At 40.2% G+C, this 25099-nt stretch overlaps 1 protein-coding gene across 1 annotated transcript in view; it reads right to left on the bottom strand.

The window, feature by feature from the left end:
- The window catches only part of LOC122715326 (dystroglycan-like), a 106171-nt gene that overhangs the window by 77505 nt on the left and 3567 nt on the right, over positions 1–25099 (bottom strand). The gene's annotated exons all lie outside the window — the stretch shown is intronic.

Genomic DNA, 25099 nt, shown 5'->3' with positions numbered 1-25099 from the left:
AGACGGAATAATAACCCGGAGGGGCGAAGTGTTATTGGCTCGATCGCATTTTTTACGATATTTCGCATTTCAGGGGAAAATATTTTTGCTCGTGCATAGATGGAGAAATCTTAGCTTCGAATAAGTTGAATTTTTTCTTTAATTTTTTTTTATTTGAACAAGATTAATAATTAGTGATTTTGATGGGGATTAATGCGGCTCTTGAAATCTATCGATGCGATTTTAATCGGCGATTAAATTTATTATCCACTCTTTTTTCAACGAATTCTCGTCTACGTGATTTCGTAGTTTTCGGAAATAAATTTTGTAAATCAATATAATATAGAGTTAGAATTTGCAAACTATTGTATTGATATTTTTCTCTTCTTTGACAAACGTTAAATTCGCGGCATCAAATTTGTTGAAGGAGTGGCGTTCTCGAAATTCAAGTCGGAGGGATTTGAACGATTCCAATTTTCGTGAGAAATTTTTTCCTCGATTCCCTAGATTCGCGTGAACTCGCGTGGGTGAAAAGCGATTTATCGGGGGGGCAGGATTTTCGGGATAGGTGGATGGAAAGTGGGAGGAAAATGGGAGGAATCGGCGGCCGTGGCAGGAAAGGAAACGTAACGTAACAAGACCATCCTCGTTACTCGTCGTCTGTTACGAAGAGAAGGAGCACTCGTCTACGTTTGAGTGGCTCGTTTTCCGGTCGGGAAAGGGTCTTCTTGGAGGGCGTTACGACGAACGGAAAGAACAAAACCGGCCGCGAAAGTCGTCAAATAACGTGGAAGATTTTAATGAAACACCGGCCAGATGCGAAACAATACCGAATTTTTACGCCCAGGGAGCAACAAAAACAAGAAAAAAGAAGAAGAAGAAGAAGAAAAAAAGGAAACAAACCAGAAAAACGGACCAGCTGTTACTCACTCCAACTCTGCGAACGACCGTGGAAAAATTTCCTAGAAGAATTTGAAATTAAAACCTTGGTTGCCGGAACCATCACCGGACATAAATCAACCGGAAAACTGATGGATCGCCTCCTCGTTCTAAGCCATATCGTTCTAATAACTTGAATGGAGACCTTATTCTCTATAACACCGTTTGTATAAATATTAACATCGATTAAAAATTAACTCGAATGATATAAAATAATTTCTATTCGATACAATTCTCGATCGAAAACTTTTAAAAATTCTCGATTAATGATCTCCACGGGGATCAATGCGGGTCTTAAAAATCGATCGATGTGAACAATTTTAATCACCGTTTACGTTTAAACTTATTACCCATTCTTTCCAACGAATTCTCCTCTACGTGGAGGAGAATTTTATCCTATATTATCCACAATTCCGTCGAATAGCACTTCCAACCAACCCCCTTTTTTTTTTTTTTTTTTCCAAACCAATCAATCGTCCGGGTTTATCCAAAATTCAACGATATTCCCAATCGTCGACGCTGCGCTTTCTTCGAACGAATCGTTCGATTTCAAAGGGGAGGGAGGGGAAGATGTTTCGCATCGCCTAATGTCCTTCCTCCGCGATTCGAGATCGCGTCCCGATATATCCCTTGGGGACGTTTCCCCGAGGATTTCAAGGGGGTGGCGGTCGCACCTGAAATTCGACAATCCAAACACGGATCTCGGCTTCCTTGTCGAGTGCGCACACGTAGCCTGGGCCACGAGAGAGATCCGCGTCTCGGATGACTAATCCTGGCGCCCGGCCAGCACGGATTCGCATCACGCGAGAGAAACACAGGGAGAGTTGTGTGTGTGTGTGTGTGTGTGTGTACGCCTCCGTTCCTCCCCTGTGTCGATTCCAACGATCAACTTACTAGTAGCTACTTGATTTCGTACACCGGTTTCACGCCGATTTACCAATGAAAATCGTTTCCAAATCGTTGGAATGACGTTTGCCTTCGATGGCCCCCAAATTTTCGTACGAATTTTTGGAAGAAATAATTACGATGAATCTAATCGCGTGAACAATTTCGTAGGATTCGTAGAATCTGTTCGAGGAAAAGTTTCGATTGAATTAAAGATCCATCAGTTAATTAAAAAAAATGTATTATTCGTGAGATCGAAACACATGTCAATTTGCATGCTCGTTCATGTATATAAGACGCAGTTGGCATTAAGCGAAACTAGGATCAATTAATTGTCTCTGAAATTAGAGTTAGCTCTTAGAGTTGCACGCGAATTAAATTGTTGACAAGTTTAAGGAAGCGAAACGGGATCAAGAATTGCACAACGCGTATCAACCATTGCAAGTCTAAGACTCGTCAATAGCTATTTCCAAAATTTACGACGAATTCTCATTCGTTCGATTCTTCGTCGACTCTTCGTGTGAATGGATTAGGCGAGATTCGTCCGATTTCGAGTAACGTTTCCAAGCGATCCTTGTGCTCGACTCTATATTCGTGCCTATATTTGCGCGGACACTCCTCGAGTTATTTATACCGGAATCTACTCTAACTCTGGGTCGGGTTGGGAAACGAAGCGACGCTGCAACGGTCACGGTTTCGCGCGTTTTAACGCGGATTAACCCCTTTCTTTCGATGGACCCCCTCTCCTGCTGAATTTAACCACGAGGAGGAATAATTAAAATAAATAAAAATTCTTCTCGAAAATTAAAATTCAAATTCGTTTATTATTAGTCAATGATTCAAATATATATATTCCTCCAAAAGTGGAACTCGTACACAAATTTATTATATATCTTTGAAGGAGAAGGGGGAAGAATTTTCGTATACAGATTCCTTTCGTTTTCTTTCCATCAGGCTAGCCTCGTTTCATACGGAACGTCCATCTTGAGATAACTGTCGTTGGCCAATATATTCCAGCTCGAAGAATTCTCGCGTGAAAGAACGGATGAAGGGTACGCGTGAAATTATACTTTCATTCATGCGTTACATCCCTTGCCAGGGGAGGGGGGAAACGTTACGGGCGATTGTTATCCGAAACGAGGCAATGTCCTGTAACGTATGAATGGAAAGTTGGAAAGAGCAGGATGCGCGTGGTGAATGCAAATCGATCGAGCTTCCTGCGATTCGACGCGCACACGGGGCACGCACGCCCACACGCCCACTAATTTCCACGACTTTTGTTCCACGTGGAAATTACCGATTAATGGAAAGATCGAAGCCGTGTATCGCGTGTATACGATAAAACGCACGGTCAATGTTTTCGGCTTCGACTCCTCCTCTTCCTCCTCCTCCCTCCTTCTCTAATTAAGATCCAATCCAGCTCCGTTTCTCCTCGATGCCTAGCCTAGGATCGATGCGATAACTCGATTTTTTCCAGTTTTTCCCTTCGTTCGAAGATGTAATTTCGATGAGTTGAGTCGAAAAAGTTTCAGGGGGGAGGATTAATTGCTAATCGAAGCATTCATCGAACTTTTATCGAGATTATCTAAACGTGATATTACATTCATATCTTTCTTGACGAAGCAAGATTTATTTCTTATTTAAATTGGAAACGATCTTCTAACGGATAATTTCAAACATGACTTTTCCATAAATCCAATAATTTCTATCCCACTTCCTTTCCTTCCTCTTGTTCCTCATTATCAACGACACCGCGAATTCCATTGTGCGATGTCTGTACAATGTAAACTCGTATCCGGAATTATTCCCGCAGAATGCAATGTTATTCAATTATGAGAAGCGTCTTGACTATTCGCGGGAGGATGAGTAATATTTAACTGTCCCTTAATATATAGAGAACAGTTGGCACCGAATTCTAGACGCGACAGACCAGAAACGAGCAGAAATAACTCCCAGGCTACTTTCCGCTTTGACAAATCCCCCCTCCCCTTTTCGATTCTCCCTTCACCTTCGCTGAAACTTTCGCCGATTCACTCTGTTTAACTGCAAACCATTCTCAAAAACACAGTATAAAAACAGTATATTCTCATCCTCTGAATATATATATGTATATATGTCTCTCAATATTTCCTCCTCCTTTTAATATCGCGATGAATAATGGAAATAGTGTGTGCGTACAAAGGGGACGATGACGTTTATATTTTCGCTCGTGTCGCAACACTTTTCCCCTCACCTGTTCCGTACACAGGTGGGACAAGTTGGGAACGGATGGAGGAAGAAGAGGGTTCGCTTCGGTGACATCTGTCTTCTCTCTTGGACGAGAATCTCCAAGTTTCCTCGGATAAATTTCGAACAAATAAAAATTACTCGTAATTTAAAGGAATCAAATTTCGATTTTTATCTCTTTTTACACTCGGCATTAAATTTATAAAAAAATTCGTCTTCTTCGAAAAAAGAATACAATCCGATACTATTCCGACTTTGAGATCTTGAAATAGAGACCGTTGCAGATATTTCCACTTTTTCAACACATTTTTTAATCCTCCCCATCCACGAAAATAGAAATGAATCGAATCGAAAACGAACGATCCCCCTCAAAGCGGGCGGCCGGCTCGGATGAGAAAACAGGCGAGCAGGCAAAATGGGAATTAACGAGCGCGCGATTAACCGGGTTAATGGACGAAGGCACGCGATACTTGCAAGGAGGCGGGTTGTTGACCGGTTGACTGACACTCTCGACGAGCTTCATCTAGGCCAGAGAGCCGCCGCATCAGCCTCCGCCCTCTTCCTCCGCGATCGTCCTCCGCGGAAATGATCCAACGACCGCCGTGTACCGGGCTATCGTGACGGCGTGGCACGTTCAGGTGAAGGAGGAGGAGGTGGAGGTGGAGGAGGAGAGAGTTAATTAGCGAGCTATTAATTTCACCAAGGGCGTAGCGGATTGGATTCATTCCGATCGATGTTCGATTGGAGCGTACGAGGTGTAAGTGTTTTTCTCGTGTTTGGTTTTGGAATATTTTTATTATGGAGTTACGCAAGAAGATCTGATAAGCTGAATTCTTGTCTGAATAACATAGGTTATATTTTATATTTTTTTGTCCGATTATACATCATCATTGTTGCAAATCTATCATCTATTCTTGAAAGAGATATTGATGGTATGCCATTTCTTCAAATTATTTTTTCAATAAATTGTTACTATTTGAGTTTGTAAATAAATAGGATAGACGATAGAGGCAAAAATCAAATTTAATTGTTTGTAATAAATAATACATGTAGTTGTTAGCTTTTTACGAATTGTTGCGAATTATAATTTACGGAGGATATCCGAGGTCCCAATGGAGCAGTCAAAATGTATATGTATAGAATCAATTGAAAAGCGTACAGTAAGCGTACAGTGGCTCAGTAACGTACGAGCATTAATTGCAGAAACTTTTGATTTGAATAAAAATTTATAATAGATTATCCCTCAAATCCCTTTTCGACTGCGAAATTTATTAAGAATTTCATTTAATAACAATAAAACAATATATCACTTTTTTGAATTTTAAACCATGTCTCTGCGTGTCCATAAGATTTCATTAAAAATTAAAAAAAAAAGAAACATTTCTCGAATACTTTCTCTGTAGCCACTGTACCTGTTAAAACAACGATTACGATCCTTCCTAAAAATATTCAATTCAAAACTACATATAACTTAAAACCGACGAAGGAAAAACATTATTCGACAATATATCCCTCGATATTTTAATTGCGGTAAAAGAACGAGGATGATAGGACACGCGATACTCTCGGACACTTTCTCGCTTTGCCTCGAGGTTTCCTCGAGAATTGAGCGGTTAGCCAGTGGCGGTTTCGTTTGATTTACGGAGGTTGAACCCGTTAAGCGAGAGAAATGATATCGTCGGATGATTTCCTCGCCAAGGAGGAGGGGGAGGAGGGGGAGGAGAGTTTAGTCGTAAAGAAAGGGTTTTACGAGGAAGCTAGTAGCGTCGACACCGATCGATAGACAGGTGTGGAACCTGCGTGATGACAAGGATGGCGACCGAATAATTCCAGGGGAAGCCAATTTCCACGAGGAATTTACGAATTTACGGGCAGAATGGCGGGATCCGTTAACGACTCGAGATTGGATATATAATCTATTATTACTCGCCCCATTGTCGCATTGGCAAACCTAATTAATCCTATTCGTTTCAATGGCGGAGGTTTGCCGTAAGTTTAATACGTTTAAACGAGATGAAAGCGCGATACGCGTCCCGATTAACAGGGATAATGCATTCCAGGAATTAATCGTATTGCTAGAAATTTCAGACTGTACTTTACTCCAATTTAAATCGACTCGAGCACGACGAGGCTATAACGAACGTGAACTCGAGGCTATAATTATTAATCAACTTTTGATATAGATATTAGATAAAATCCATCTTTCGCCACTTTACATTTACCCTCCTTTCTCAGAGATTCAAACTGGCCACAATTCAAGCTGACAAAATAAACTTTTCGTCCAATATACCCCTTACACTCTTTATCGTTGTAACTTCGAATCGATCCAAATCCTCATTTGACAAAAATTGTTGCAACAATTAATCCAAATTAATCCAAATTTATCTTTACAAACCAGCAAATATTCCCTTAACCTAGCACTTGCATCCGACAAAAACCTTTGATTAAAATCCTACAAAAGAGGGAGGGGGACGAAAAGATCTCTCGGTCGGAGAGAAATGTTGTGAGAATCGTTTCTTGATGAAGAAGGAACGCGGGCGTGTTTTCCAGTTTTCCACTGGGTCAAGTGGAGAATGAAAGAGGGCCGCGTGTCTTGTGCATACGATTAAAAAAAAAAAAAGAAAAGAGGGGAGCGAGTCGATTGTTCCTTGGGAAACTGGTGGATGGAAAAGGAGGAACTCGTCTCTTTTCCACGGGAAATTCCGCTTGCTCCCTCCCACGCACGCGAGTTTTAATTGAAATTTAAATTACACCATCTCTTTGCTTAGGTTTGGAAAACATCGGCCGACCCGTAATAATCGGATATAATCAGGGATGAAGGGGAGGCGAAAGGGGATTGGGGGAAACTTTTCATCCCTGGAGGAATGAAACGGTAACGGTTGAAGATTGAAAGGGAACTTGAGCGGAACTTTAAAGCTGTCTCGCGAGATTTACGCGAGCTAGCTTGGAATATTCGTGGGTACATAATATTCGAGAGAGGCGTCGTTTAAAAATAATGAGACGATTTCGATGGATCGTTCCTCGAATTAGGAAAGTTATCGATTTCGCACACGATTACTCTCGTTTGAATTATTTTTTTTATAGAACGTAATCAAAATTCACGATTTTCTAAATTTTCTAAACAATAATTACATTTATAAATTTCTCTTTAAACCTATCAAATCCTTACAAGATGAATTTATTACATGTTTGTAAATCGTTTAGTTTGAAATTGCTCCTCTCGAGGATCGAGTAAGTCTGTCTAAAAATATCCAATATTCGGTCCAGCGAATTTTCATCTCACAGTCGTTAAAGAGAGGAAAAGAAGAGAGAGAGAAAGAGAAAAGAATCTGGGCAATTAGCATTAGGTGGCGTCAAAAGTGTATCGAGACGTTGAACCGGGTTGGATCGCCTTTGTGATTAAACAAAAGTAGGTTAACGCCGTGTACATCGGTTTCGCGCATCCGTAATGACGTTGGACATCCTGTCCAACCCCCCCCTCTCTCTCTCTTTCTCTTTCTCCTTCCATCAACCCCTACTATTAAGAGAACAATAGCCCATACCGTAGATTGTTCGTTAACGCGTCCGTTTCTCTGCTTCTTTTTCCGAACAAGCGAGACGAACAATCGGTACTGGGTGCAGCCTCCTTTTAATTGTAAGCGAAGGCGCGCCCTTCTTTTCGATACTTGACCCGGTACTTCCGGAAAACGGCTCGTCCCCAAATCGTAGTATTCTCGACTCGATGCATTCCGTCGGATGAGAACGCTGTGCCGGGTGATTAAGTTTCGAGATGTTGTTCGTTCTTTTCCATTTATTCTTAGAAACAAGAGTTTCTATTATCACTCTCTTCGAAGAATTATAATTCTAATTATAACGATATTCCATAATGTATTCTGTTTATTTTTCCACTTTCGCAGATTTTTGTTCCGCGTAACATACATTTATTATTGTCGACGAAACGTTGAATATATATATATATAACGAAATACATTTTATAAAATAATTTCCCTAAGTTTTATTAACAAAGGAACGCGTCGTCGACATACTTATGGATTAAAATATAGATCGAATAAACGTCACGCAAACTTGGAGGTTGGAGGAGGAAAAATCGGAGGCAAAGCAAATCCGGCAAAATGGCGGGCGAGTATATAACGCGTGACCCCCAACCGAGCGCACGCACACAATTTGCATGCCAACTCCCCCGCAGATTGTCCCGGCAAATACCTATTTCTATGCCAATTGTTTCCTTATACCAATTTCACATCACCTCCCCGACTCACCCTTCCGGTGGTTCCACTCGGAATTCGAGGAGGACGTATGAATCGAACGCGACAAACCTGCAAATTCTTCAACCCACGAAAATTCAACCTTCAGACTTCGTCTCTGAATTACGTGAAGAGATTATTTGGAACGTGGTGATTGGGAACGTGTGATGTTTGTCTTATTTCTTTGTCTTACGGTAATAATCTCTATTATTTTTAATATTTAAAATATTATTTTTATAAAAATTAATTTTTATGAATCTATTTTTTAATATAATAAAATAATTTCAAATTATAATTATTCTTGAAATTAAAATGATTAATAATATTCAATTAAAAAAATTATTATTAATTATTGAAAAAATAAATGTTCATTTAATAATGAATGTTAAAAAAATTGGATATATTGAATAATTGAATATTAAAATTAAAAATGAATAATATTGAAATTTATTAATAAATATAAAATTATTATTATTAATAAAAAATTTTTTAAAGAAATTAATTAATAAATAATAATTAATTGTATAAAAAATAATAAAAATTAAAAATAATAATTTATTAATTCTTAACAGTAAAATAAAATATATTGAATTAAAAATTGTTGAACATCCTAATATTTTTTTTAATGAATAGAATTTATTTGTATATATTGAAATAATAAAATTTCTTATTAATAAATAAATGATTGATCAATAATTGATCAATCATCGATTAATTAATTTTTTGACAGAAAATACGTTTGGAAAATACGTTTGGAAAATACGTTTGGAAAGGTGTAATTAAATATATATATTTTGTGATGAGCGATTCAATGACTCGATGTTTCTTTTTCGTTTCTTTCAGGGGGATTCGATATCCTTTTCGAGGAAGGAACGATGGCAATAAATTTGGCGAATGATAATTAGAACAAATTTACCAAGGAAGAGCGAAACGTAAGGAGAGGCCGTCTATACGCGAAATCAATTGCGTGTGTCGGTACATCCGGTGTTCGAGGACGATTGTCGAGGGGCCTTAAACGTCCATGCCTTACCTCTTTCTCTCTCTCTCTCTCTCTGTTCTGCGTATGCTCGTTATTCTCGATCGCGTACACTCGTGTCCAATAAGTCAACGGAGTGGTCTGCGTTGCAAGTACGGTAATTTTCCTCGGGAATTACGTTGTAATTAAGTCAAAATATACGTAAGTGTACATATGAAGACGTTGTTGACGTCTGTGCAGCAAAATTAAACTATACGACAATTTTATAATCTTCCAAATCAATTTCTTTGCCCTCTTTCTCCTCTCTCTGAAAAAGATCGTCCATCGATGTTTCTTCCGATCGAGATTCATTCAAAATAGCCATTCAAATTTTGGCAAATTTCCACGCGCGGAACAGAGAGAAATTATTTTCCAATTGTTCAAAATTGGAGGATAATTGGAGAAGAGAGGATCTACGACTGGAGGAAATCCAGTGAAATTTATTTTCGTATTATCTCCTCCACCAGTGATGGTGGAACGTCCACGCTTTATCAAACGTGCCAGTATTTATGCGCGCATCAAAGGGATCTAATCAGAGGCGAAGAAAGAAGGAGATCAAAGACCACCCATCGACTCGGATGCTTCGGCGTTGGCGAATCCATTTTTATCAGCGTGTGGTGATTTAAAGGAAATGAAAAATGGAAAAAAAAAAGAAAAGAAAAAACCTGTCATCCTTTAATGGGAAACGTGTCATTTCATACAGGGATGCGATAAAGGGGAAACAATGTGGATTTGCGCAACTTTCTGAATAACACGTATTCCCGAGTTATTTCAGTCCGAGTTCCTGCGATATTTTTAAACATATTAATCGGGGATTAAGGGAAATGTAAATTGAAATTTTATATTGAAAGATATTTCAAAATTCAAAACAATTTAGAAAGATTGTCTAAACAAAAAGTGAAGAAAATTTTAAGAAAATCTTTTCACTTTCCCAACCGCTCTCGCGAATAATAAATTGCAATAATTTGCAAAAAAAAAAAAAAAAAAAAGTGAAATAAACCATAAAAATCTTGAAATTTTTAAATATACACATATCGTTTGAATATCCACTATTTCATCGATTAATTAATTAAACAAAGATGACACGAATCGATCGCAGCTGAACAAAATATCCCAATGAAATTCCAAAAACTCTTCTCCCTCTCTCCAAAGGGAATCTATTAGAAATCTCTCGCTGTACGGTGAATTTCAGTTTAAATCGAGTCAACAACAACAATCGTGGCAACGATCCCTTTGCGAAGCATCACCGCACTTCGCCCCGAAAATATTTGATTCGAACCGATTTACTATCGTTCGAGAGGGAACGCAGTTGAAACGAGGAGATAGAATCAAATAGATTGGCGTGCGTAAACACTACATTTCAACTTCTATTGTTGTTGTTGCTGCCAAGTGTTTACAAACGCGGATGCATATTGGCCAACGAAGCGCGTCGATATCGAACGGGAACATCGACTTCCGCAATCGATTTTCTTCTTCCACTCGAGACGAAATATTCCATTGAAAAGACTCTCTATTTATAAGATTTATCTCTTATCTATAAGACTTTATCTATTTCTCGCGGATGGGAGGAGTCGCGATCCTTTGTTGGCAAGGCGAAATTTCTCAGCGCTGTTCCAAGGCAAATAAATTCCTTGCCAGATCAATCGACGCGTCCGCGTTAACGCGTGTCAATATTTCGTCGCGAGAGGGAATTAAAGGGAATCCAAGGAAGTCTTCATTTTTTCGAATCGTACACGATTTGCTTCGTTTCGTCGTCGATTAAAAATTACTCTTTTTGAGAATTATAAACAATTCTGAACTAACTTCGTATAACTTTTAACAATGAGCCAGCAAACAAACGAGTATAATAATCCTTCATATAATAATCCTGTTCGAAACCTATCTATCCTAATCGCCAGTCCTATATTTTTTACGCGATCTGCTGCAAGTATCTTTAATCATGTCCCTGTCGAAAAGTATCGAATCCACAAGATGTTGCGTTTACTTATCCAGGATCGCGGCCATGTGTCATATCGTTTGATCGTCCGTTCGCGATGCGGTTGTACAAGTCGGCCCATTAGCCGAGGAGGAAGGCGGACGAGTCTGAGAGCAGACGTGTACCGTGACGCGACGTCAATTAGCGATGGAAACGGGCTCTTTGAACGGAAGCGAAACATTTCATGAATAAGATGAATCGATCGTTGTGTCGATCGTACGCGAGTTACGGAAAAGAAAGTTACAAATTCGGATCGATTACGCTCGAAAGAATGGAAAACGGACCACGTTATTCTGGAGCTGCCTTTTGGGGATGAAAAAGAAAAGTTTCGAGACATTAATTTCCTTAGGTAATTCGACTGGATTAATTATGGTTCTCGCTCTTTGAGTTTAGTTAAAAGATATTTTTCTTTCTGGGATGATTGTTTTAAATTTCGAAAGAATATATCATTTATTCAAAGAAAACAATTCGAAGCTGCAATTAACTCAGAAAGAAAATCATCTCGAACGTTCAAAGAAACCGATACGAAAACGAAATACTACGAATTTATACCTTTCGACCGTTCACACTATTTTTCTACGAATCTAGACGATAATTCCCTCGAATCTTCATGGATGGAAAGAAAGTTTTCTCGAGAATTCGTAATATCATCTTCCGGAGAATACTCACGACGATGACGAAAGCTCGTTCGATTATATCTATTTTCTTACAAATTCAGACGATAATTCCCTCGAATCTTCAAGAATGGAAAAAAAATTTCCTCGAGAATTCGTAATGATATCATCTTCCGGAGAATATTCACGACGATGACGAAAGCTCGTTCGATTGTGAGCGAGAAATTGGTAATTAGGAATACATACATATACATATATTCACATATATCTATTTTCTTATCGAATCCAGACGATAATTCCCTCGAATCTTCAAGAATGGAAAAAAAGTTTTCTCAAGAATTTGTAACGATATGAGATATCATCTTCCGGAGAATACTATTTAAAATCACGACTACGAAAGCTCGTTCGATTGTGGGCAAGAAAGCTCGAGGAATTAGTAATTAGGAATACATATATATTCATATATATATTCACATATATCTATCCTTCGCCCTATTTGCGTCGAGCAAGCGTGCGCGTGACGTTCCATTAGAAGTTCTAGTTAAACCGGGATTATCGCGGTTCTAAACGCGACGATCCGCGTTTTCGATGTTTAACATTTAAGCGTGATCGATATTCTGCCTTCCAGATTATTTTTCCTTATAACTTCTGACGAACGTTGGAAAGAAAACGAGGTGTAACAACTTTCTTAACAACGAAGGGATCGATATATCGAGAGACGTACAAATGCATGTCCCTTACGATACAACGAAGAGATGACATTTTCGATAAAACGAAAAAATATCTCCCGTTAAAAAGATGCATCTTGTTGAAAGATGATTGAAATTGACCAAAGCGAATCAAGATAGTTGTGCATCCAGCAGATTAAAATAACACGCGCATTCCACACGCATATATATTAATCGTTAACAACGCAATTTCCATTTGCACGAAATTGCTAATGCTTGGAAAATTATCTCATCAGCGATTCATCGAATCATCGAATACACTCTCCCCTCTATATATATATATATATATATATATATCCGTCATTCGTCACGATTCCATTCGATCCAACAATCCGATCCAATTTAATATTCGTCCAATTTAATATTTAATTCGAAAACGATAAATCTAATCCCTGTTTGCAACGGCGATAATTAGTGAAATCGGTGATCGATACCGCATTGAACGAGCGAGCGAAACGGTTGTGGACGAGATGTTGCTTACGTCTCGAAGATATTTCTCCCTTATATATAAAAGAGGATTCGATTTAACATTCGAACAAGAGTTCAGCTGTTTCCTTCCATATCGTTTATCCGTGAAGCGTGGCGCATTAAGCGGCGCTCATTAACGTCTCATCAATATGAAAAAGCACGAGCTTCCACCGTTCGAAAGCACATACATACATACACGCCACAGACGGATTATCGAATTCATCCGATTTCCGTTCGACTTGAAGGATAAATTATTTCCCGCATCCGGATACGCGCACACTCGAAATAGACGTACATATATATATATATATATATATATATACTCGAGGATTGGCGCGAATCAAATTTGCATATTATTTAAACGATCGGCGGTTATTGAACCGGTTATTGAATTACACTTCTAATGCGTCGTACAATGCGTGCTCGTGAATCTTTTATATATATATTTGATCCTCGCCGTGGAAAAAAAAGTAGATTAAAATTAGATAGATTAGGTGTCGTGTCGTCGTCTTTTTAATAAAATATGTACAATAAATTATAATGTATGTAATATTGGGAAATTTAAAATAATAAATTTAAAATAAATTTTTTTTTAAATTATAATATATAAATATTGGGAATTAGAGGTATTAATTTCGACGATTTATTTATTATTTAATTTTGTGCGTCGTTTCGAGATGTTTGTTTTGTTTTTTTTTAAAGTTAGATAGTAATCTGGGATATTGAGTTCGGGGTACATACATACATACATACATATACTTGTTCGATTCGCGACGTGGATTCGCGACGCGAAAATTTATTATTACAATGAGATTAATTTCTCATAGTGGAATTAAATAATTGGATAATAATCCAGTCTGAAAATGTGCCGTCCATTAAATTATTTTTAAAATATTTATCACGCGCGAGATGAGAAACGTTGATAATTGATTTTAATGGAGGATTAATTATGGCCTTTATAACGGAATTATAAACGGAAAATCTAATTTTAATCCGAAGCACGAACACCTGACTATTAACTTTTCGATTCAATTTCACAATTTAAGAACGCTTTCCTAGCTCATTAATTGAATCCAAACCTTCCCTAATCATCGCGTTTCCATTACTCGAATATTCGAAATATCAGCTTCGAATATTATTCCAAGTTTTGATGGCGAAAACAGATGATTATCTCGCGGAAATCATCTCCTCCGCCATCCTCTATCCAATCGAAAATTCGATCGAATTCTACGCAACATTCTCACAACAACAACAACAACAACAACGTTGCTTTAAATAACATCTAACCAAGAAAAAGAGAGAACAGCCTCTGCCTCCACCGAATCGAAACTCGATCTCCAACATTTCCAACTTGCAAATTCTCAAAAAAAAAAAAAAAAAAATCCGGCTGCAAGAATAGCTCTACGTTCTAGTCCACTAATCTACAGAACTCGTAGCGTACACAACCATCGCTTTAAATAACTCTCCACTTATTCTCGAATGCCGAGAATACTCCCAACAAACAACGAACCGTAGAGCATCCGGAAAACCAACCACCACCCCCTGCCTCCACCCTGATCTCGCCTCCACCATAAAATTCGATCGAACTCGTCCCGCAATGTCGAATATCCAATGTCCAGAAGCCCCGATACCCGAACAATCTGCCGCGTTATTCGCGATGATCGGGAGGGGGAGGGGATCCCCTATCGCGATATTTGACTTAAGCTTTCGCGAACAGCCGAGGAGATTGCAGGCTGAAACGGGCGCGCGCGGAGAACCTGGCCATTCACCCCGGCAGTCTCAGAATAAACTGCATACCTATTTGCCCCGGGTAAGCAGACAGTGGTGCACACACGCGAAATTATCCCTCGAGGTGGAGGCTCGAGTACGAAGTTTGCCCGTTGGCGAAACGCGGTGAAGAAACGGAAGGAAGAAAACGCGGTTTCTTAAAAAAAAAAAGAAGAAAAGAGGAAGAGGAGAAGGAGGAGGGACGATGGAGATGAGAATCGCTGGCAAGGAAAAGGGCGGCGTGGATTATTCTTCCATCTTCTTGTTTCTTCTCGCGAACTGTGCATTAGGGGCAGGGACGCGTCCCCGGCTCGAGATTTTCTTCCTCGCGGAGGAGGAAGAGAACTTGCTCCGCGAGAGAACGAGTGTTATGAGTGGTAGGATTTTTTCCAAGGGAGGAATTTCACCAAATTGGTGAATTTGTAATTTATCAATTATCGAGGAATGGGTTGTTTTATCGAGAAGATAAGATATCTCGGCGAATATGAAGCGGAGAGAGAGAAAAGAGAGTTCGGTTTTTTCCAAGGAAGGGAGGAAGAATTTCACCAAATTGGTGAATTTGTAATTTATCAATTATCGAGGAATGGGTTATCGAGAAGATAAGATATCTCGGCGAATATGAAGCGGAGAGAGAGAAAAGAGAGTTCGGTTTTTTTCAAGGAAGGGAGGAAGAATTTCACCAAATTGGTGAATTTGTAATTTATCAATTATCGAGGAATGGATTGTTTTATCGAGAAGATAAGATATCTCGGCGAATATGAAGCGAAGAGAGAGAGAAAAGAGAGTTCGAAGGGTCGTTCCATCCAGGGACGATAAATAAACGTGGGCGAGGGGGACGAAGGGTAATGGAAACGGCGTTGGTTTCCGGTCGCGTGGCAGGAGAGAACTTTTGTTTAATTTACTGTGCAAACGGGTCACGGTGTTTGCCGGTGGAAAATTCGCGGGATAGAATAACGCATTCCGCTCTGGAAATCAGGGAGGCCCCCTCCCCCCTTTCGTTATTTGCCCCAACGAAACAACCGGCCCCGGTAATTAAATCTAATTCGAACGCAAAACGCTTTATCGCACGCGGATAATTTTCGCGTATTTATTCGCAGTTTTGGCGCCTGTTTGTTTCGTGCTTTCAACGATCCCACGTTGAAATAAATTTTCTCGGTATTCGATGCTTGCTATACGTTTCCATACGTCGATACGGAAACGTGTTTACTTGAGAACCGTTGAAACGGGTAAAATAATTTCGAGTGTATAAATATGTTGGATGGACAAGTCGGTTAATAATAGAAGCGTTAACAAATTAGTAAGATTCGCGGTATCGATCTCTTCGATTTTATTTTTCGAAACGTATAAAATCTGTTGTACCGGAAGAAGGATATTCTCGATCTGTCGAGATGGAAAAACAGATTTGAAACTCTATTGTTTTCTGCGTGCGTATCTAATAATTATTATACCGATTCGAAATTGTGTAAAAATCGAAGAAGACATTTTCAAAGAGGTTCGATTCCTCGAATCGATCGTGGAAACGACACGAATCATTTAAGGATCTCGAACGTAACGGAGGCGAAGGGCGCGTAATGCTAAGAATCGAGGAGAAGAGTGTCAGAAACATTTGGGAGATCGGTTGGAACGATATCGAGATTATTGGCTGGGTGACAGACTGTAAATGAGAAAATAAGGGGTGTCCGGGATTCCGCGGTGAGAACCTCTAGGCGCCGAAACGACCGCGTCAAACCTGTCACAGCCATTGCTCGAGACGTTGTATTCGAAATACAATACACCGATGGTCTTCGAAAAGCGGCAACGGTTGACACGTTCCGATAAAGGAAAAACGAGATTGTCAGAGACATTCGAGGCGAGAGAGCCACTTGGAGCTAACGTTGAAACTTTCCACTTTGAAGGGTGAATCGTAGAGAGATAGAGAGAAAGAGAGAGAAATGTTATCGCAAAGAAATACGTCTGTAAAACTAGAGTCTTAAAAAGGGAGATCGTAAATAATCCTGCAAACTTCGCCTTTCGTTATAAGTGAAAAACGTTTTTACCAAATTATTTCTCGGAAAAACTATCTCGTGAAGATTCTAAATTAGATTTCTCGGATGTTCGGCAATTTAGTAGGACAGTTAGAAAATCCGTGGCGCGGCAATTGCAATTTTCTTCGTTCATCAAGCTAGGGGAGGGGGAGAGTAAGACCCTTTTGCCTTCCCTTTCTCTCTCTCTCTCTCTCCCCTCGCGTTAAATACACCGCGAATTTTCTTCCCTGAAATATTCGTAAGGGGAAATTCGTAATTGAATTTCCAAGACGTTTCATAAACGGGAAGAGATCGTAAAACGTGAAATTTGTTGGCGTATCGAAAACGATTCGATGAACGGTGTAAATGTAAAAGATTTCGTCTCGTCATTTTTACAATTTTACGTAGGAAAATACGATATTTCTCGATGATACTAATTTCTTTCCCTCTCACTCGTTCCAATCCAAAATCTTATTGCAATTCCTTTCGAATACGACACAAATCTACGAATCGTTAAACAAAAATTTTCTCCAAGACACGAACGTAGTAAGAAAAGACCGAAAATTCCGCCGAAATTTTCCACGAGGAGATTGAACAATCAAACGAAACAAGACCCCCCTCCCCCCCTGATCCGGAATCCGGTCGACAAATGAGACGATGGGTGATCGGGGAAAAAGGAAAGGCTGAGAGCCACTGGTGGCTGTGAAAATGGAATTACAGCCGGGACATTATGCGCAACGCGTTTTAAAAGCATTACGAGAGAGAGACGGCGACGGTCTAAAATAAGCCGCTTTGCCCGTGGCCGAGATCGTAAAGCTCCGAGTTTGAAGCTCCGCTGCCGCTTCCGCGATATTACCACGGGCGTATTTTCAATTCCAGACACGAGGAGGGAGGGGGGAGGGTGCACGCGTGTCTGCATTTGGTCGAATTTCCGGGCCGATAAAATCTCGCCGCCGCGCGAGGGATGAGAACCACTGCGTTGCTCGCCGCCGCGGACACGTCTGGGACGTTATTCGGGACAAGTTCGAAGCTGTCTCGGCCCGGGGATAATATGCACGGCCGGGGAGATAATGCGAAGCCGCGTTATATCGACGAGTCAGTCGCTCGAGACGAGGGAAAAATTGGATGGAAGAGCCACGCGCGTTATATATACACGTGTAAATAAATAATTAACGTTTCATTATTCCGTTCGCCGGATGGAAGAGATCTCTTTCGGCAAAGCTCGTTGCAACGATACTTGAGTTTGATGCAATTACAACGTGCCTGTTATCGTGCCTGAACCGTAATAATATAACGGAGGAACTGTATAATGTAATTGGTTATATACGCACTTCATGGATTATCGATACGTTCAAGTATTTACGAAATTGCAAACAAGACCGATTTCTACAATCTAGGCCCTCGAATACGGATAATACAAAGAAGTCGTTCTTAAAGTAAGGGCCATCGCCAAGAGGGTGCTCCTCCGGGGGAACGATATTGTTCGCGACGAGTAGAAGACGCTGCCAAGACGCGTATGATCGATTCGTGGAAGAAATCGAGAATCGAGGCACGTTGAAACTTTCACAGCTCCCTTCCTCCCTCCCTCCCTCCCTCCCCCCCTTCAGTGAATTTGCTAGCGTTAGACACGAGCGACCACTAGACTTCCCAACTTGTTTGGAATTAATGAAAAGTTCGCTGAGCGTCGATCGTTGTAACCGTCCCTTTTCCTTTTTTTTTTTTTTTTTCTTAATTTCCAGTTGTTACACAGGAGTTCCCTCCTCCGTTCAAAGATTTAACGCTTGTTTGGCGTAAACGTGGAAAAAGATTACACCCACGTAACCGACAATAATTCGTAATTGCGGCTAAAGATATACAATTTCTCTGGCAATAATATGACACAAAAGCAAAGGAAATGCCCCGATGTGGTGTGTAGTCGCGAATAACTCATCTCTAATTACGTCATTAGCGATTGGATGGCGGGGCTGGGGAACGTCTTTCGCTTTCGCGATTACGCGATCGATTTTGCTCGCCGCTCGAACACGCCACTCGTCCACGCCGTTTAACAATTCTCGACGTTGCCTCGACGTAACGTTGATGTTAAAAAAACGTGGATTGGATATTTTCTCGTAATATATATATATATATAAAGACACGTAGAAATCCGATAAATAAGGACGCGAAGCTTCCATTCTTTTTCGAGCAACGAATAACAATAATACGAATTCTTAAATTTTGCGCCTTTTCATCCCAACGTAAACATCTATCAACTCGAAAAACGCTAAAAAACTTCGTCATAGAGAATATGCAAAATGTTGCAACCTATTTCAACTTCAATAAAGAAACATAAATTTCGCGTGACGTAATCGAGCAGTGGCGAGGTATAAAATTTCGCGGCAAAACCAGGGAATGGTTTCGGCAAAGTCCCGCCACGCAACGCTCGAATAATGAGTAGAGTTTTGCGGGGAGGGGGAGAAAGGTGGGATCGCGTCGTAGACACGATTCAGTGAGAGGTTGCAAACGAAGCTGTGCGGATGGGGCCAAACCATCGGTGGAAATACCATGGTGCATCATCATCATCATCTCGCGTGTGCACGCGAGTGAAAAGGAATTCGCGTATTCACCGAGATCCACGCGAGAGGGATGGCAGATGCACAGAGGCGTTGCGCGGACACGAAACAAAGCCTCCCTCCCCCTCTCTCCTCCCCCAAATGAATACGCGTGAATTTAAAGGGAAACGCGGCGGATGCGGCAATCTTTAGTATTCAACGCGACCGACGCAAACGTTTAAGAATCCCGCGGCGAGCGCGGAGATCGGAACCGAACGATTTCGAGATCCTCGTCGCTCTCTGACACCTTTTCTCGTCAAATTTCCTTTCGTTTTCTCTACGTTGCTATAAAACGAACGCGAATTTCCAATCCCTCTTTTTTCTTTCTTTTTGAAAATAAAAGTCTAGAATCTCTTTAATATGTAATATAATAATAATTCGTGTTTCGAGAGACATTGCGTCCGAATATCGTTCGAAAATTATCGTATTTCGCACGATTGAACTCCCGTGCTAGCTCATTTGCGTGGCCACGCGTTACTCGCTCGGATGAACACGATGATGATTCACGGCCGTGATACTTTTAGGATTCCTCCCATCCTTTCGCGAAATTTCTCCCCTGAAACGAGCAGTATTGGATCATCGATTAAATTAAAGTAGTCGGTAATTTTTCCTTGGCCAAGAAAGCGAATGAATTTGTGCGAATCATTATTTCTTTCCATGCACGATGAAAAGACGCGAAAAAAGACTCGAAAGATTTTCGAGACGTGTATATATATATATATATATATTATTTATGGTTTCTATAAACGTTGGCTGATTCATTGGCTCGTTGGTTCAGAGTTCACGGGAACGGATCACGTCACTGGGTGAGAATTGGTTCAACTCGAGTCCCGCTCATCTCGAGCGTTAAGTGCACCTCTCTTATCCGCCCCCTTCGTTTTCCTTCCAAGTCCCTCTTCTTCCCAACCACCCTCTCTCCCCCTCGTTTTCCCTGTTCCCTTTTTTGTTTCCATTCGTTCCGCACTTTGCCCCTCCCCCCTCGTTTCCCCACCCTACCGACACCTACTCCCTCCTCTTTCCTTCCTTTTCCCCCCTATCCTATTCGCGATCCCCCTCCATCTCTCTCTCTCTCTCTCTCTTTTCTCTCCACTTTTTCAACTCCCTTCGCCTGCTCGTTTTCTCTTTTCGCCCGCGCGTTGGCCTCCGTCGTCACGGTTTCAGCGGCAAGAATGTTTACGACGAAGCCAGATGTCCCTGCGGTCTGGCATTGACGCATCGCCGTTTTTCTGATCCGTGCGATTCGGAAAGGAAGGGGAGGGGGAGGTGGAGGGGAGAAAAAAAAAAAAAAAAAAAGAAATCGGCCCGTCGCGGGATCCACACACGCTCAAAGAGGGATGACGGCATTGTGGAACGGCGTCCATCCATCGGGGGACGAAAAAGAAAGGGGAGGGAGGGACACGTTGAAACAGAGGCGAACGTTGTGGGGAGACGAGGAAGTGGAAAAACGAGTGGAGCGGAGGCGTCGAATGAAGATGGATGAGAGGGAGGACGGTAATGTTAAGTGTTAAGTGTGTACCACTCGTCTTTCCGTGTGTGCCTCCTCCTCCGCCGATTAATTATGCGAGGGGAGCAAGCGTAGCGCGCTTGATGATTTCCACGGATTCTTTTTTGTTTCGAACCGTGACGAGAATGATTTATCGTCCAGCGAATCGAGGAACGGTTCAACGTGTGTGTGTGTGTGTGTGTGTGTGTGTGTATATATAAAATAAAATAAAAAAGGATGAGAGTGGAAGGGGGAGCGAATCAATTAGAGGAATTAGGGAGATGAAATCTTCGTAAGCGGATCGCGATAAGGGATCAGGGTTAAGTGGACAGCGACCTAATTGCAACGGCCATTCGAGATTTTATGATTTCGAGATTCTCAGGGTGTGTTGTTTCCACGTCCCCTTTCCATGGTTACGTGTTTAGGCCAGGGCGTAAAGATTTTCATTTACGAGGATAATAAATGTTACGAGCGTTTCCCTCGATGTATAATGGAACTCGACGAGTATATGTTGTTTCAAACAAACAGGATTTTTGTAGGAAACGGATGGTTGGAAATTTTCTATGTTATTTAACGACATACGTTTTTACGTTCGAACAAATAAATCAAGATCGGGGGGAATAAGTATAACTTGGATAGAAAGGAAAGTCAGTGTTATTATTTGTATGATAAAAGATATATACATATTCTGAACATCTTCTGTTCAAATTTTCATTGTTTAATCCCCTATCGAAATTGCAAATCGTAATATATAATAAAATATTCCTTTTGTACCATATTCTTCTTTAAAACATTTCTTGGAAGAGGCAATAAAATCTGTTTCCAAAACGAATAGAAAAACGAGTACGTACCAATTTTACTTACAATTACGCATGTTGCTATTTATGAACACGTTCGATTAACAATGTTCTTTAAATGAACATCCCATCCGATCGAGACAAGCGTGCATTTCGGCGAAACAAAAATTGGATTCCGCGAAATTTAATTTTCACAATCGGCCCGAATAAATCGATCGCGAGATAAAACGCTTGGCCGCGAACGAGCGATAATTAATCGGGGGGGCACGCGTTGGAAACGCGAGTAACGCTCGCCAAAGAGGGAAAAGACAGACTTTATTGCTTCATCACGGCTGGAATTCGATTCGAGGCTGGTGGTTGACAGGCTCGCAATAACATTCCATCCGAGCATTAGCGGGCTTATACAAGGCGGCGAAATAAAATCGAGCGAGAATCAATCGATGCTTTTGAGCGGTCGAGTTCGATCCGAGTTTCGTTGGTTGAAAAATTGAGAGGAAAAAATGACACTCGTTCGATCGCATTGAACGAAGATTTCAGATTTGGAATTTTAATTCTGATAAAGTTCTGAAGGAGGGGAATAGAAAAAGAAAAATGGTCGACAAAGATTTTTTATTTCTATAACGATAAGTTTATTATTGGAAGAAGAAAGAAATGGAATATGCATGGAAAAGTTGAGTAGAATAAGAAACAAGGGAGGAGGATACTTTTGGGATCAACTGTATATATAGATACGACTATTAAAGTTATATAGGTAAAGTTTGAAAGAAACGCAGAGAATATGCATAAGAGTCGTAAAATGTTTATTACAAAGATGAACATAAAAGTTTCTTATATGATAAATGTTCAAGTAGTTTTACGACTGTGCAGCTTTTCTGCGATGCAATTACAGACGTTAATACTCGTAGCAATTGTGTAATAACGCACAATGAGTATCTTATTAAAGAAAATTTGAATTTATTGAATATGGATGAAAGGAAACAAAGTTGGCGAACATCGTTTCGTTACGAACGTATAAACTTTATCGACTTCTCGATAAACTGGCGCAACAACGATCACAAACAAATTCAATAAACAAAGATTAATCGAAGAACGCACGTTAACCAATTCTACGAAAAACGGTGTTGATTAATTTTAAAAACTTTTAGAATATTGAAAACAATTGTTTTTAATAATTTTACTTATCGCTATCCATCGTCGAAGATGCGTGCACGAATGATGGTAGCAAAAATTCTGACGTCTTTTTTCGAAGGGAGAAAGGAAAGAAAGTGGGCGAGGAAGCTGTAATAAGATCGTACATCCAGAAGATTGAATTGAACCGCTTGGAGCGACGGAAGCGACGTCTACTTTTTACCCAAGCACGGTGGAAAGAAGAAGCGTATGATCCAAGGACTCGTCGAGGATTCGACGAGAAGTTGAATCGTGAAGCGTTTCGTTTCGCCGAGAAGCCAAAGTACTTTTCGCGCAAGAAAGCCGTGGCGCATGCATACGAAAGCGAATAGAAATTTTCTTCTTCGGTGAGGAGGGAAGGAAAGGAAGATCGGTGAAAGCCTCGTTCCCTGAATTATACTTTTCGAACAGGCGTTAATGTCAACTTTTGTTTCGCCACGCAAACGGCGTCTATACGAGTCGAATGCCCTCGCTTCTGCTCGCCAATGCAAAAATATTGAAATTAAAACGAGGCCGAAAAACTGGGCCAACTATTCGGCCCGACACTCGATTGGCTGGGTGTAATGGATGCAACCGTGTCACGATGCGATCGAGTTGAACCTACGTGGATAATAATGGAAAACTTGGAGAACAATGGACCGATAAATCGGGAAATTCTAATAGATCTCTCGAATTTGTTTTTTTACTCCTTGGAAATGGAATCCAAGATTATATATGGTATCTTTGAGAAGAAACATTGAATAATGAAAAAAAAAAAAAATCAAGACATTGTTACAAATAATTTTTGACAAATATTTATATATTTATAAATATTTATATTTATATATATGGTAAACGTATTTTCGAAAGATATGCGTATGCAACAAAATATATTGCATTTATATTCCATTTCTTGGTACTTGGTCTGATAACTTTCAATAACTGCTCAATCATCAAAGATCACACTTTCTCTGAATCTTAAACTTTGAAAGAAAGAGGATGATTAATCGCGTTTATCAGTGATCGATGAATCAATGACTTGGTCATCCGACGTGCTTCCTGGTGGGGGAGGAGAATCATCGACGAGGAAAAAGCCGCGTATATCTAAACGAGCTTGTTCCACATAACCACTTGTTTTTTTTACGAATACGAATATCGTGTACGGTTGTGGCGTACAAAGGCAGCATTGATCCGCGACCAAACACCGATTTACCTTCGTTACGAATACGTATCGCTTGACCACGTTCGCGAGAACTCGATCGTTCGAGGCTCGCATAAACCCTCTGCTTATTTGTATTCGACGTACAAATCGATTAGCGAGCCTCTCACGACACATTAAGCTCCTACACCTCGTAAATCGAAGGCTGGAAAAGGCTGTTGAGCAACGAGTAACGACAGCCTGATTTTTAGAAAGCGAAGAATTTTATAAGGTTAAATTTTCGGCAACTAAAACGATTCTACCGAAGGATGAAGCAATTGTAAGAAAAACAGAAGCGCACCTGAATCAATAGCGAAGGAGGTAAAGGCGAGTGTCTAAGATTTATTCATTTTCCTTCCCCGAATTCGTTTATTTTGGTAGGGAATAAAGGTAAAATAAATGTTCGGGAAGAAACGTTGAGCAGACTGCTAAGAATAATGTAAGTCGAGGTCAAATTGCGTAACGCAGTTTCTATTTTTTGATACTTTTACACCAGAAAATTTTAATCGAATCCAATCGCTTCGATTATATTCCTGTTTCCAAGAATCGAACCATCCCATGAACCATGGTAAACGATATAATCTTCTTAACGAAAATCAATTATCACGAGAATTACAAAATCGAATAAAACCACGTTTATATTGAGCAACTTGCGGTCAGAGAAATGGAATGGATTGGACCGAGTCGTTCAAAATTGATCTAATGTGAACACAACTTTAAATAATTCAGACAAACCGTTAACGCTAGAATTACCGAATCAGAGTAAAAATTAAAGACTGGCTTCAGATTCTTTTTTTAGAATCATTAAAAATATTCAAACGCGTTTGCTAAAATTAATACTTTGTACTTAACTTTTAATCAGACAGAAGTATAATAATAGTTATCTATAACGAACGTATTGTTAAAACTCGTTTCAATCGATCGACTTTGAACGATTCGAAGTCGTAAATTATTTTATAATCTAATAAACGAGACGAGACTCGTTGCAACTCGATCAACCTGTCGTATGCACTAACTTCGACTCGAGGTCGACTCTTGGATTTG

Source organism: Apis laboriosa, unplaced genomic scaffold, assembly GCF_014066325.1.
Source record: "Apis laboriosa isolate Shangri-la unplaced genomic scaffold, ASM1406632v1 scaffold34_cov151, whole genome shotgun sequence".
Taxonomy (NCBI): Eukaryota; Metazoa; Arthropoda; class Insecta; order Hymenoptera; family Apidae; genus Apis; species Apis laboriosa.
The sequence above is the reverse complement of the archived record's forward strand: the minus strand, read 5'-3'. Positions and strand labels throughout refer to the sequence as shown.